The sequence below is a fragment of the Humulus lupulus genome, chromosome 6 (assembly GCF_963169125.1).
Source record: "Humulus lupulus chromosome 6, drHumLupu1.1, whole genome shotgun sequence".
Classification (NCBI taxonomy): Eukaryota; Viridiplantae; Streptophyta; class Magnoliopsida; order Rosales; family Cannabaceae; genus Humulus; species Humulus lupulus.
Window position 1 is genome coordinate 25,094,067 of NC_084798.1, and position 13,343 is coordinate 25,107,409.

At 33.9% G+C, this 13,343-nt stretch overlaps 1 long non-coding RNA gene across 7 annotated transcripts; it reads right to left on the minus strand.

The window, feature by feature from the left end:
- Positions 1-6,363: 6,363 nt before the first annotated feature.
- LOC133783908 (uncharacterized) lies at positions 6,364-8,911 on the minus strand. 7 transcript variants are annotated; one of them, XR_009871015.1, is made up of 7 exons: positions 8,635-8,910; positions 8,444-8,517; positions 8,261-8,315; positions 7,803-7,955; positions 7,534-7,583; positions 6,897-6,962; positions 6,364-6,736 (listed from the first exon to the last, which is right to left on the minus strand). It is a non-coding gene; the product is annotated as an uncharacterized LOC133783908 (long non-coding RNA). The 7 variants fall into 7 exon arrangements; XR_009871013.1 differs by having other exon boundaries at positions 7,534-7,955; positions 8,635-8,911; XR_009871017.1 differs by lacking the exon at positions 7,534-7,583 and having other exon boundaries at positions 6,897-6,952.
- Positions 8,912-13,343: the final 4,432 nt, after the last annotated feature.

A 13,343-nucleotide genomic window follows, 5' to 3' on the forward strand; every position in this document is an offset into this window, starting at 1 on the left:
AGGATTCTTCCTTCAGTAGCTATCCCTATGTAATAATTCCAGCCACTGAAATAAGTAGTCATCATCTCCTCAATTTTTTTACCACGCAATTTAGTTTCTAACAACGCTCCTAAACCTATTTTATTCATATAGCAAAAAGTACTCAGGGACTTCTGTTTCTCCCTTTTATTAATACCCCGGACATTCCAGCTAAGAATGTTGTGATTCTCCATTAAACATATTTGTTGTAGAAAGTCCCAAGTTTGTAACCTCCACTATCTTCTCTTGTAAGGCACTATAGGAGTTCTTCAATTTATTTTGAGTATTTGGAGCCAAACTCTTGACACCCCCACCCATTTAGGGGTGACCAATCAGAATGAATCCTATCTCTTGATTCCCTGCTTGCCTTATCTTCAGTTTGCTTTGAAACTTTTGAGTCTAATTCAATAGCTTTGCCAAGAGGCTCTGATACAGCATGGGACTCAGAATTCTATTTAGCCTCTATTTTCCTTTTACCATCTGCAATAACCTCATTAGCTAAATCTGTAGTCTCTGCTAAGGAGTTCAGTTCTGTGGGTTTTTGCTTAGACCCTTCATCATCATTTCTAACTTTCTTCCTCCAGACCTCACCTTGTTTCCTGTTACACATCGTCTCAATATGACCATAAACCCTGCAACCTTTACATTGAGTTGGTAGCCATTCAAACTCCAGTAATTATTCCATCAGCTGTCCTCTCTCATTTAAAAATTGAATGGATTTAGGAACCTCCTCTGTTATTTCAATCTCCACTAACACCCTAGAAAATTGCATCATGGATCGATCTTTTGTAACTTTATCAACTAATATAGGATTCCCAATGGTAGTCATTAGGGCACTCAAACACTTAGTACCCCAGTATTGTAGCCCAAGACCCAGTAGCCTAACCCAAACGAGAACAGATTTAACTGACCTTAGAGTATCTAGATCAGCAGACCATGGTTTCACAATAATTGGTTTCCTGTCGAAATGGAGAACCCCAGCTTCCAACACCAAATCTCTAGTAGCTTCATCCCTAAATTAAACAAGAGTATACCCAGCATTCAATCGAGCAATCCTATCAATACCTAGCTTACCCCAAATCCTCTTAATGAAACCCTCAAATACAACAAAGGGAGGATTAGCTCCAAGAACCATACATACCATAGCTGAGTTCCAAAAAGAGTTTTCAACTTTGATCTCCTCCAAATCAACCTGAGCAATCCTTTGTCCCTCTCGAATGAGGGGTTCTTCAAAGTTTAGTATAGCTCCTCCTTGATTCGGTAACAATGCCCAAAACTGAGCCCATTTATCTTTAGCCTGGCTTTGAAAATCACTTTCGACATTAGCTTGATCACTACAGTTCACACCATTCCTCTTTATTCTAGACATTCCCTCATCATCCTCCATCGGCCCAATACCCCCGAATTCTGGGAAATCCACCAGAGTATCCTTGAATACCTCTTCCACCATAGCCAGAAATTCTTCATCTAGACCAGTTGTCTCTCCCTCACAAGTGTCTTTAGCCAACGGATATTCATTCACCTTAGAGCTAGTACAGGCTTCTGGTTGGTCTTCTTGCGTCTCGCCATGGAGAAACCAGAGAGAAACCTCACGCCTTTTTTAAAACTATACTTTAATTATAATGGATAATTGTCTTTTTTCAGAAACAATTATTATAATGGATATTATTATTATTATTATTATTATTATTATTATTAGGTTTTTTTTTACTTTTCTTTCTTTATTCATTATTATTTTTTTATTGTGTTCGGCAATATTTTCCGACAGTCCTTTCGACTGAAAATTTCTCTGTTTTTTTCCGGTGGATCTCTTGAACCCTGACCCCCTTACATTTTTTTTAGTTTTATATATATAGGAAGTTTTCATAGATATGACTTTTTAGCCATTATTTTGCAAGAACATGATAATTAAGCTTTTCTAATTTGTTTGGAAAAATTTAATTAACAAAAACTCAATTTATGTGAAAACTAATTACATATAGAAACTCAAAATTAAACAAAAACACATACAAAAGGAGGAGCACTATGGTAATTAACATAGTAAAAACTCCTATGCTAAAACTTGAATCCAAACTCCAGCCACACAAATGTTGGGAAAACTTATATACAAGATCTTTATTTATTTTCATACAGATCTAATATTAAACAAGTTAATATGAGACAACCTAGAACATGTTTCTAAAATTGAATTGAAATATAAACAATGATAAGAATGCTTGCATTATACACAGTGGAATGAATGAGTCATTCGTTCAGTTTCTCTAACCATTGTAACATTTCTATCGCAGAGTATTATCAAGAAGCTGAACCGATCTTCTATTATCTTCACAGTCTTCCAAAACACTACTACAAAAAAGGCTAATCTCTGTGGTTTTTTTACTCAATACACTATGGTTTTCGAGAGTATTGAAAAGCGCAGTGTATTCGACCGCAGAGAAAAGTGGTACACGGACGCGGTTGGCTTATCACAACTGCAAAGAAAAGTGGGTTTTCACAAGAAAAATATATTTCAATTTCGATTTTATATAATTATTTTGAATTCTGATTATATATATATTTATAATTATAACCAAGCTTTTTAATAAAAAATTAATTAATTGGCTAGTAATGAATCAACAGTATAACATAATTTGTTAAATTGTTATATATACATTTCATAACTAATACAAAATAACTGGCTAGTAATGAATCAATGAATTTAATCTTTCTAACCAATATAAGTTAGCACTTTAATCTTACATACATATGAAAACTTAGATTTCATAAATAAATGGCATTAATCTTGCTAACCAATCACTTTGTAGTGGTAGTAGATCCTCTTTGACATTGTATTCCTTTTTGTCAAACCACTGCAAAATTGCAAAGTTAATATAGATTAGATAATTAAATATTATATCTAGTTTTTCTTAAGAAAAAAAAAGAGTTTAAAATATAACATATTTTCTTCTTGATAACTTCTGCCGAATTCGGTACATTTACAATATCATAAATGTATCTTAGTACATAATAACCACATTCATGACTTTCAGGTTATTTTGGACAAGAACCTCTCAGCAATTTTGTAAATGTACCGATGTATTCATTTTCGAAACATTGTGCGTATGCTCTACAAAAATTAAAATTAATTAAATACGTATTATACTCTCAACTTTTAAAAATTAACAATGCATGCATTACAATTGAAGAACTTACTTTTCCATAACCTCCTTAATTATTGGTGGAGATTTATGAATTTTTAAAGGGTCCAAAATTATGGTCATCCCCCGCATCATCACAAGCACCAACATCCAATGTCGACTAAAACAATAATAAATTATGATTATTATAAAATTAAAATTCAACCATAGTAGTGATAATAATTAAGTAGTTTGTTCTTACTCAATAATCCAAGGAGTTAAATATATTTGGCCTCGTCTATTCATAGTCATCATCCATTTGGCTATAAGACCCACCGTATAATTTTTACTTTCATCATTGCCAATAGAGAGATGTTCGGTGTCAAAAAATTTGTATAATTGTCGTGAATTTGGGTTCATGCTTTTCCAAATGCATCTGTAGAATCAATCATTCATATTACATTTTCAATTAATAAATTAATATCGTCAAAAAAAAAATTAGGCAGAGTTTCCTCTGTTTCTATAGCATATCCAAAATTATTAGTACCTATAAATTCAATTCAAACAAAACATACAACAAACAACATGCATGTTCTCAACCATAAGCCACCGCAACACACAAAATTCACAGAGCCTACTTCCCTAAGACACACATGTTCTCAACCTTCTGTTATCTCCGCAGCACACAATTTCATCTCAGAACTTACTTCACTACGGATGAATATCTAATATATTCAAACTCCTCTAATAGCTTGTAATGACATAACAGATTGAGTTCAATTTGAATTGATACATACCTCATACCAAACAACATAGCTGAGGATCCAATATTATCCATGGAGGCTTCTTGATAAACGTCTTCCAAAGTGATGAAGATAGCCTCGCGTTCTCCTACAAACTCCGGGTCAACGGGAACTTGTACAACCTCATCTATTCCTTTAATTGAATAATACTCCTTCACTATAAATTTTAGACTCAAATCAATTTTGTCCCATTGGTTATCTGTTAACCAATTTGAAGGTTCTGGTTGAGTTATTTCAGTGGAGATGACTACGTGAAATCCAACTGATGATAAATGTGGGCTTGATGATAGGGATTTGTGTTTAGATGAAGATGGACTCTACATAATAGCATTTAACATATCAATATAGTGTACCCATTTAAAAATAAAATTTAAATATCTAAGCAAATAATTTTATACCTGACAAGTCACAATTAAATTTTTTTGCCAAGGCAGGAATGTGTCTCGTGTGTCCCCAACATATCGTATGTTACCAAAGGGAATAGGGATCTCAGCTTCTTCTTGTAAGAAATTTATAAGCCAAACCCTTGCAACTAAATCATCAAGTGCATTTCCATGGATGGTAATTTGGCTACCCATGTTTGGTACAATGATTACACCCTTAGCCACTACATTGTCAATATTATCATAACACAAATGAACTTCATAGCTCGGCGGTGGCGGAGACTCATAAATTGATGATCCATCATCTTCATCTAAATGGCAGTCTTCGGTTTGATGAAAATGATCATCTATGTTGGGGGCAAGTCGATAGACTTCATCACTTGTATTCTCATAATATTGTCCCTCATCATTTGTATTCTCATACACTACAAGAAAATGGGGTCTTTACCTACCAATTGTAAGTGTAGGTAAAACTAGCCTAATGGTGGGTAATATGGTTTACCTACCAATATTGAATTGGTAGAGATTGGTAGGTAAAAGTTAGTGGGGAAAGAGTCTTTACCTACACTTATTAACACTGGTAGGTAAAAGAATGAGTGGACCCCACTAAGTTATAAATCAATTTATGAGTCATCAGATGACGTGTTTGATGACATGGCATCCTACGTGTATGCTGACATGGTTTTTGTAGTTTTATGTGTCTGATGACATGGCATCCTACGTGGCATCATACGTGGCATCATATGTGGCATCCTGCGTGGCATCCTACGTGGTATCATTTTATTAGCCCACATAGCATTATTTTATTGGTTAGTTACACAATTTATATTTTTTTCAAATTTAATAGTTATGTGTAGGTAAAAGATAATAACAGTTATTTGTAAATATTCTATATTAGAAATAAACTAGAAAAAAACCATTCAATAATAAAATGTTTAATGCTAAAATTCTTTATAATGTTCAATACTAAAATAAGTCATAAAGTTATCATTTTAAGGTTACGCCTACCAAACTAAAAAAAACTTCATAAAGTACATTCCTTAGTAAATTAATGTAAATAAACTAAGAATCATCTTGTGACTCTCGAACTGAAATAGATGGCGACTCTCTTAAATTTGCATCTGAAGCTTGGTCTGTTGGAGGTGGTGGAGGTGGTGGTGAAGCTTAAATTTACCATTAGCTGGAGTCGTTTTTCTTTCTTTTCTTTTTTTGCGTTCCCTTATTGTCCAAAAGGAAAAACTCATAAATATGGAGAACTAAGGCCTTTACATAGATAAGTTATGTATGGCGTAATTAAGCCCTCTACTTAGTAACTTACAGATCAAAAGAGTGAGTCACAGGAGAGAAGAAGACAAAGCCGATTTGATTCTGAGAACTGGAAAGGCGTAGAAGATGATTTGATTTCAAAATGAACAAAACAAAAAAAGTGAAGAATGAAAAAACGGAAATCAAAAAGAGAAATAAGAAGAAAATTTACTTATTATGAAAGAAACTAGAATATGTCTTTACTTACAAATTTAGAAAAAGAGATATTGTGTGTCCCACATACATAATTAGAGGAATCGATAGAGAAATAAACAGCTACCGCAAATGTTTATGCAAAATTATTGATTTATTTCTGGGCAAATTAAGTGGTCCTCCTCCTAGAGAAGGTAAAATGGATTGGGGGTCTAACATCATACTATATCATGGAATCAAAGCACTATGCATAGTATGATTTACAACAAACAACATTTTCAAGTAACAAAATAGCTGTTTTAAAATATATATAATTTAATAATTAAAAAATCAATTAGCAAAAGTGCAGGTTTACTAGCTTGATATTTAAAAAAGAACTAAATGAAAATTCAGCAAAGATATTAATTTTATGAGTGGGACAAAGATAATAGAGAAAAGAAAATGTAAAAATATCTACAATTGAAATACAGTAATAGCAATAATAATGATGATTCAGTTTTGTTTCTAGAATATCATTGACAAGATAACCACACTCCCTGTAAACAACAACAGCAGCAAAGAATCAAGAGTTTGAGGAAACAACTTTTTAGCCAAAGGATGCTACTGCTACAATTTAAGAGCAAACAAATACATGCATAATCAAATATGTTGGCTGCCAATGACTTCTTAAAGCAGCCATTTTTATTATAAACTAATACAATATAGAACTTAGTTAGATATTACATATGTTGGTAATTTCCACTGCGAAGGTTTGAACTAACTTAAGCACCCATTAAAGAATAACACTAGCATGTTTACAAGATTCCTGTACCCAAAAAAGCACTGAAATTACCTCTCCAGGTCTGAAAAAGCTTGTTGAACCTGCAAATAGAAGAAGCAACAAACCGAGTGTATGTAGTTTAATGGTAATGTTTAAGCAGCAACTGAAATCTATGTCATCTTATCATCAAGAGTAAACCTAAAATAAAATATAAACATGTTAGTAAAACAATTTGAAAGTACAGGTAGAGAAGTTTAAATACCACCAAGAAAAATCTTCCCAAATTATTAAAATCAAATAGCAGCACATAGCACATACCAACATGGAATAGTTAAGGACATGACATATGCACACTCACATTAATTTGTTCAGTGGCTCTGTCGATATCCCAGTAATCTTATAAGTCCTTGTATTCTGCAAATGACTGCATGCTACTTTAACCCCTTTCAAATTTATCTTTAGCTGCAGCAGTAAAAATAGATATAAATTTCTTTTAATAATGTTAATAATAGATAAGAAAATCACCGATATCCAACTTAGTAATATGCAAGAACCTGGAGCCAGACTTGATCATGCAATGGTCTTAGATCGTCTCTCACATTAAAGTTTTTGAAAACGAAATCAAATACCCTTATAGTTTCATAAAAAGCCCTTGCTGAAACATCTACAACAATTGGATAAGGTAGTTCAGAAAAAGAAACGTCAGTCCACTTGGTAAAAACCATCTAGATAACAAAAATTGTTGTAGGGCATCACGTAACATCTTCCATATTAGATTTTAGCATCTTACTAGATTATGTGTGAACCGACATTAAATTGCACAAACGACGACCTTACCCCATCAGGTGGTGCACCATATGGTGCCTTGTAACAATATAAGCATAAAATAGTAAACTAGCTAAAGGCAATACCAATGTTAAGAGAAAGCCCCAACTGAATTGGCCTCAAACTTTGATAGTACCCTTTCCAATAGATTATGCCATCTGCAAGCTCACCAGGACGCCCCAGTGTGAGGTGAAAAAACAACCTCCCAACAACAGTATACCTGCAGTTAAAGATATACATACACTCAAGCCATCAACTAAAAAAAACTCAGCACTTTTAACAACATACAGAGTACATTATTATCAAGTTACATAACATATACAAACCAAAATAAACTACCAGGCACTGAATTTTCAGATGAAAAAAAATAGTAAAGCAGTAAGAAAATTTTATAAAGAATAGCATTTTGTTCTAAAGCCTGAAGGCAGTATTGAATTACTTATCCGATGGATCTCCTCTGAGAGCAACATCCAGTGCTTGAATTGTCTCTTGAGGAGCATCAAGTTGCCTGCTCTATAAAAACTGTCGCAGATGATGTAAGTCTGGCTTCGAAGCAAACTTGATGGTCGCCTTATATTCACGTTCCCTACGGCTAATTAAGGGGAAAAATATCAAATCAGAACAGAGTACATAAAAATGAAAATAGTATTTTAATTAGCCACAAGGTCTGAAAATTTACCCCATCCAACTGGATAACCCTTAATTGATCAATAAACCTAAATTTACAACCTTAAAATCCAAAACCCAAATGGAATTGAAGGAAACGGGAAATGAATCATTGAAAACAAAATTAATAAAGCAAATATGAACAAGTAGATTATATTATACATTTCCTATGCAATTATTTTTTCTTTTATAAAACAATTTTAAGAAGAAGAAAGAAGATAAGCTCCTTACAAGTAAAGAATTAAAAGAAGAAAACTTGGTCCAGTGCCTTATATCATCCTCTGGTCTGTTAAGAGATTACAAACAAATAAGCATCGGAAAATAGGTTTATAGTTCTAAAAAATCATCTTGTAAAGGATACCGTACTATATAGTATTGAATAAAAGGTTACAAGGAAAAACAAAAGAAACATACGTTGCTTCCCATTTGCCAGTGAAGAAAGTATAATTCTTGGTGTCAACAATTTCTCCTTCCCAAAAGGTTACTACCTGATATGAGTTAAAGGAGCAAAGTACAAGCTTAACGAGGGACTTAAAAATAATTAAATTGCTGGAGATACCAGCATTATACTTATCAGAAATGATGTTCAAAAGTGATATCCTCACCTAACGTTACCTCTGAATTTTTCAGATTTAGGTCCCCCACCGATTGGATCTTCTTCTCCCCTGAAAACTATCAGCCCCAAAATTCTCTCTCTTTATTTCTCTTAACCTCACCTTGGTTGTTCCTGGTTGAAGGTTCCCACCAAAACTCAGATCTGAGAAAGAAGAGTCTTCGGCAGCCATCGACTCGCTATGAAGATGTAGAAGAACATATCAGAAGAAATGGAGGTGCTCGGATCCTCATTCACACTGTCACTCAGATCAGCGCCCCCAATCAATACCCATCTCTATTTCTCCAGCAACGATAACCTCAGAGGTAAACACAGGAGACGACACTGGGCAAGCAGAGGCGCTTGGCTTTCGGCAGCGTAAGAGAGCGATCGATCAGAGCAGTGCCTGGTGCGAATCTGCGTGAGCGACCCATCGCTCCAGACAACGACAGATCGCAGCATGGAATCGATCTTCCTCTCGAACTCAGCGGACCACCATCGAGGCGAGTCAAGCACCGAGTCGAATCGAGTCTCGAGATCGAACAGCTTATTTTTCTTATTTGATTGGACTTTTCTCGTAGATTTTCATTTTATCAACGTTTGAAAAGTAATGTTTATTTGTTTTTAAGATTTGTACATTTGTTAAAAATAATATGACATGTTAAAAATAAGTAAGATGGTAAATAGGATATTTTTAACACATCATCACACAACTCAGCATCATTTTTATTAAAAATTAAAATAATAAGAAGGAAACATTGGCGCCAAATGCAAAAAAATTTCCCTCCAGTATATGTGTAGGGTAACACTCTTTACTTACCCATATTATTAGTAGATAATCATCCTTCTAAAATATTATAATATTGGCAATATTTACCTACCAATAAATCTTACGAATAAATATTGGTGAGTAAAGGTTCCCTTTACCTACCAATATATATTGGTAGGTAAAATATTGGTAGGTAAAGATCAGATTTCTTGTGGTGATAATATTGTCCCTCATCGAATTATCCTTCATTGTAGTATCCACACTCATCATTTTCCTCATTATATTCTTCATTTTGAGCTAATTCCCCTTCTGTCATAAATTTATGTCTTTTTAGCTCTTCAATCTTAGCTTTTAGCCGAGCAATCTCCTCTTTTGCAGTCATTGTTTTATATTTTTTTCCAAACATTTTGGAAATGGTCGCAGTGAACCTACAAAATAATCAATAAAGTCCATCAATAAACTAATCTAAATAATTCTTAAAAGAAAAAAACTATTATAAAGTATCATATCTGCCAGCTCGAACACAACCTGGGTGTTCTGGTGTCCCTAATGCTTGAGTCAAGATGTCATCTCGATCCTGAGCTGTAATTTCGCGACGGCTTAATTTTTCTTTGTCGTCCTCCAACTCAAGATATTGTTTGGTTAAATTAGTTTATATAAATAAAAATAATATATTGATTATAAAACCTTAGAAAACTTACTATCCTTTTGGCAATTTGTTGGTCCAGCTCTGTCACGAGAACTTTATTTTTTTCACTCGATCTAAGCCAAACTTGATACCTCTCTGGATTTTGAATATTTCGTTCTTTTTTCTGCAATGTACAAGATAATTATAGTTATATGTTGCAATTATATCAACCATTATTTAAACTTTAATATCAATTATACCTACCAAATCTTCTCTTATATTAGTCATTCCTCTACGAGAGGTTCGATGCCTTGACTTCATTAGTAATGCACGTGCCTTTTGTTCTTGATGTACTTTTTTAACTCTGGACTTAGACAACCAGATACAAATTTTAACCATTCCCTCTCGTCAATTATATCACTATACTTCTTCGGGGGAAATTTGAGTTCTTCCATCATACCCATTTCTGCCAAAGGGTTGATGTACTCGGTAGTAAGTTCACTCTTAAAATCTCTCATTATTTGACAAGCTTTTTTCAAAATCTCACGTTTGAAGGTTTGAGGAATGTTGTCACCACCCTGAGAATATAATTAAGCAAAGTAATTATTAAAATTGGATATCACACATAAATAAATAAATATCATAATGATAATTTCTTACAATGATATCCTCCCATAGACCATCTTTCAAATCTTGTGGGACCTTCCTCCAATCACCTGAGTTGATAGAAATCGTCACTCGTACTCTAGATCCAAGGTATGATATCACGTTTGTATACACATCACCTATTGGTTGCCCCAAATCATTCCATTCAAGATTTTTCTTGATTCCTTTGGCTTTTTGTTGGGTCATGTAACTCATTCTTGTTTTACCACGAACCTGATGTTTCTCTTTGTCATCTCTTTTATCCGCCATCTGCAACACACTAATTAATAATCACAAGTGTTAATGCATTATACAAATAAATAATCACAAGTGTTAATGCATTATACAAATAAATAATCAAAAGTATTAATGAATTATAAAACTTACTAAACATGTTTTCTTCTTTTTCTTATTTTATTTTTGGTCGATTCACAATCGACCCATATTTCTTCTTCTATGTTGTTTCTAAGATAATCACGATCATCGGTATCGCTATCATTATCATTATCCTGAATATTCTCAACTTGTTCATGTATCGGTTGTCCAACAATGAAACAGTCATGATATAAATCATAATTTTCATCGTAATCTTCTTTTTCTGAGAACTTTTGCTCGAGAACGAATAAAATGATGGACCATTTATCATTAACTGGATAAAGTATATAAAACACTTGTTTTTCTTGGGCAGCCATGATAAAAGGATCGTTCTTGCTTCCCTTCTTGCTTAAATCAACCAGAGTGAATCCAAGTTTGTCAGTTTTAATGCTAGAATTGTTGTCTACCCAAGAACATTTAAGAAGAGGAATAAGAAATAATGAATAATCTAGCTCCCATATTTCTTCAACAATCCCATAGTATGTCATTGTGCCTGAAATTGGGTTATTATCTTTTGCACTGGCAAAATGTATAGCTTCTGCAACTACACTTACTCCACTATTTTGAACTAGCCGAGCATCATCTCTTGACTTAGTATGAAATCATTTCCCTTCGAAAATGTAATGACCCACTAATCTAGACTATTTGGACCATTAACGAAACTATACATAAAACTTACATTTTTACGAAAATACCATAATTTTATTGAGTAACTTGTAAAATAGGAGTTACTTACAAATAGATAGAATACTAAGAAGGATATGGGATCCCATTGTCTTTAAAAACAAAACATGATTTAAAATAAAAGACATTACATAAATGGTGCGGAAAATACATGTAAAAAGACATAAAGCAGAAACTACATCCTCGAATCGAATAACGCTCGGCCCCTTGACTCCATTCACCATCGATACACATCCTCTAAGCGTCACGAATCTTACCGCCTCTAAAGCTTATTTTCCTGCACATAAAACAAAAAGGAATGAGCCTAATGCCCAGTAAGGAAAATCTAACACATAATCATAAACATAACTTCATAAGAAACATAAAGACTTAACATAATACATATAACATACACTTATTACAATGGCCATTATTACTTGGGGTCCCATAGACTAAACAAGCATATGCCCATGGGATTAGTGGGGTCCTACTAGCTAAGTAGGTCATATGCCCATAACCCATTTGGGGTCTTGTTAGTCATATGGGTCATATGCCCAAGCCTACAAACATACATGCATACATATCATAACACATTTAACAACATAAAACATAAGATAACATAAGCATATAACATATTGATTCTAGCCTATTTTCCTTACCAAAGTTACCGGGATATGTGGACTGAGTTGGGACTTTTGGAACACTCCTAATAACCATAATGAACAAGAGTGAGTTGAAAGAAGAAAAGAGATGAAAAGGAAAATGGGAAGACTAAACCATTTAAGAATCATGCTTACCGAAACTTATGTGTTCAAGAACTTAGATTCCCTAACCAAAATGAAGATTAAGGTTAGAGATTGAGTAGAAGACTATGAGAAAGAAAATAACATAATACAGAAATGAACTAGAGTTTTGGTTACCTCAAAGACTTGAAAGACCAATCTACACCTCAACCGAAATACTATAGAACCTCACTTCCCAAAGTGTTTGATAAGCTTATGATGTTTAAGCTTATGTTTTTCCCAAACCAGGTGTTTATACTCCCACACTCACTTAACACTAGCAGCTTCTGAACTTAGAGCAAAAGGTGAATAATGGCTGGGTACTAGGTCCTATTTATAGAGTTTGGGAAAGAAAGTATCTTGATTTTACTTGAATAAAAATAATGGCTTTTTAGGTGAAAATCATTTGAATAATCGTTCAGCAGAGGCTGAAGACTCGTTCAAAAGATGCTGGACTTATGGAGGAGTTTGAATGGCTGAAAGGAAAAGAATTCAAAAGTATTTGAATTTATGCTGGAGGAGGCGATATATCGCCCCCTGTAGGCGATATATCACCTGGGCCAGTATGCCCGAGGCGACCGTGCATCGTCTCGTGTTTTCCGTATCTACGTGCTGCGATATATCGCCCCCTATAGCTGCGATATATCGACACACGCTGAATATTTAAACACGAAATTACACATTTTTAGCTAAGTTTGAATGGAGTAAACAGCCTTGACTATGCCTTCAACGTATTCAAAGCTGCTGACTGACCCTATAACATTCAAACTTTACCCTTATTTAATTTAATCCTCAAAAATACTTAATTCTTAATTACCCATTCATAACATGTGCTTAAAATCCTATTGGTTGATATCTAG